A 3,122-nucleotide genomic window follows, 5' to 3' on the forward strand; every position below is an offset into this window, starting at 1 on the left:
TGTGAGAGGTGATTAGGGACGTTTTCTGAGCAAGGAACCATCTTCCTGGAGTACCCTTCAAACCACATCACATCTGTGTCTAAGGCTGACCCTTGCTATGCCAAATAACTATAAACAATTCAAAAAACTTTATCCTCTCACCCAATCAATTTTATCAGATCACTCCACTCCTCTCAATGTTGTATAGATAATAAAATAAATATAATCTCTATTTCCTAGTGAGCTTAGATCAGTAGTACCCAGGCTTTCAGGGAGCCATCATACATTTCTAATTCACTTATAGTGGGAGTGAGGGTGACACTGATTGGGGGCAGAACATCAAATTTTGAATGAAGGAGTACTGTTACCAGCTTTGCTACCTTCTCTGCTAGCAATACCAGGGTAAACTACAGAGAATTTTAGGGTTGAGGCAGGAAGGAATGGCTCTTCTGACAATCAGCTAGGAGGTCTACCACATAAAGCTTATTCATAGGGTCAACATAAGTGTGATATAATTTGGCTTATGGTGTTCTTATTTTACAATTGAATTGAATTGAATTGAACTGGGGCTTAAAGATATACCGGCATATGATGATTCATTGACTGAACCAAAAAAAATCCGCATTAATGGGTTGACACCAACTTACAAGGTGCCTGGTAGAATACTAAGGATTCTGTGTTTGGTCTTGTGTTGGTTAACATTTTTATCAGTGGCTTGGATAAAGTCATAGAAGGTAGCCTTATCAAGTTTGCACATGACAAAACTGAGAGCAATAGCTAGCACATTGGATGACAGAATTAGTATCTATCTATTTATTTATTTATTTATTTGGAATTTTCCCCCACCTTACATGTAAAAACAAATTGTAACATCAATTTTTTTTTTTTAGTGAGGCAATTGGGGTTAAGTGACTTGCCCAGGATCACACAACTAGTAAGTGTTAAGTGTCTGAGGCTGGATTTGAACTCAGGTACTCCTGACTCCAGGGCTGGTGCTCTATCCACTGCACCATCTAGCTGCCCCATAACATCAATTTTTAAAATTATGTGTTCAAGGGGCGGCTAGGTGGCGCAGTGGATAAAGCACCGGCCTTGGATTCAGGAGTACCTGAGTTCAAATCCGGCCTCAGACACTTGACTTACTAGCTGTGTGACCCTGGGCAAGTCACTTAACCCCCATTGCCCAGTAAAAATTAAAAAAAAAAAATTAAAATAAATAAATAAATAAATAAATAAAAATAAAATAAAATAAAATTATGTGTTCAAAATTCTCTTCTTTCCTCCCTATCCCCGCCCTTAAGAACCCAAGCCAATGACAGAATCACTATCCTGAAAGATCTCAACATTGGGCTAAATATAATACGGTGAAACTTAATAGAAATTAGAAAATTTAACAGAAATAATAGAGATATACACTGATTCCCAAACTCAGCTTCACATATTCAAGATCAAAGAGGTTTGGCTAAATAGCTCATCTCAAAAAAAAAAAAAGATCTGTTAGTTTTAGTGGACTGGAAACTCAGTGAGTTAACAGTGAAACATGGCAGCCAATCAATTGGCCAACAAGCATTTATTATGTGTTTATGCCTTGCCAGATGCAGGGATAGAAGTAAAAATCATAAATACCCTTGCCTTCAGTGAGTTTACATTCTTTTTTTTTTTTTTGGTGAGATAATTGGGGTTAAGTGACTTGCCCAGGGTCACACAGCTAGTAAGTGTCAAGTGTCTGAGGCCAGATTTGAACTCAGGTCCTCCTGAATCCAGGGTCGGTGCTTTATCCACTGGACCACCTAGCTGCCCCCAGTGAATTTACATTCTAATAGGGGAGACAGTATAAATATAACGTATATGTGTATATATGTATGTATGTATGTATATGTGTATACACAATAAATAGAGTAGATTCAAGGTAGCCTTACAGCTAAAGCTGTAAGGTAGCACTAGCAGCTAAATAAATTAATTTTATCTTAGGTCATATTGTGTTTGGTTTGGGGGTTTTTTTGCACAGCAATGAGGGTTAAGTGACTTGCCCGGGGTCACACAGCTTAGTGTCAAGTGTCTGAGGCCAAATTTGAACTCAGGTCCTCCTAAATCCAAGGCCAGTGCTTCATCCACTGTGCCACCTAGCTGCCCCCAATCTTAGGTTGCATTATTAACGCATAATGTCCAGGATAAGGAAAGTAACATTCTCATTGTCTGCTCTGCTCAGATCAATCACACTTGGAGTAGTATGTACAGTCCTGGGTGCCACATTTTAGGAATGACTTTAGTAAATTGAAACACATCCAAGGAAGATGACCAGGTTGAAAGGTGAAAAGAGCTTGAGTATATGGTATATGTTCATGATTCAAAGGAACTAGGAATGTTTTTCATAGAGGCAAAGCCTTAGGTGAAGATAGCTATGTTCAAGTACGTGAAAGATTATAGAGAAAAGAAATTAGACTTAATCCGATTGGCCCTTTGGGATTAGAATTAAAGCCAATGGGGTAGAAATTGCAGAGACACACAGACTTTGACTTAATGTAAGTAAAAACTTCCTAAGAAGTGGAGCTATGTATTATGGGGAGAGATGCTCTTTTCCCTGTAAAGGGAAATCATCACGCAAAAGCTGGTCATTTCCTGGGTGTCATAGAGTGGATTCTCAATCAAAAGTGGGTTAGAATAGATGACCTCAGAGATTCCATCCTACTCTGAGAATCCGTGGTTTGGGACTTTTAGCTTAGATTACTGCAGGCCCTTTGCACCTTCCTGTACTTTCCTTAAATGCAGAGATGGTTTGGTTGTTGTCTTCATAGCCCCAGTGCCTAAAACAGAACCAGGAACATAATAAATGCTTATTATTTGATTGATTTAAGAGTCTTCAATACTTTATTATGTTCTCTTCCTACCTGGTAGGAAAAAAATTACAGAAGAAAGAGCATAAGAAAAAAAGAATGATGAGCTGAATAAGGAGGAGATATTTACATAAGGGCAGCTAGGTGGCCCCCTGGGCTTAGAGTCAGGAAGATCTGAATTCAGATCCAACCTCGAGACACTTACCAGCTAACTGTGTGACCCTGGGCAAGTCACTTAACCCCATTTACCTCAGTTTCCTTATCTGTAAAATTAGCTGAAAAAGGAAATGGCAAACTATTCCATTATCT

The sequence above is a fragment of the Dromiciops gliroides genome, chromosome 3 (genome assembly GCF_019393635.1).
Source record: "Dromiciops gliroides isolate mDroGli1 chromosome 3, mDroGli1.pri, whole genome shotgun sequence".
NCBI lineage: Eukaryota > Metazoa > Chordata > Mammalia > Microbiotheria > Microbiotheriidae > Dromiciops > Dromiciops gliroides.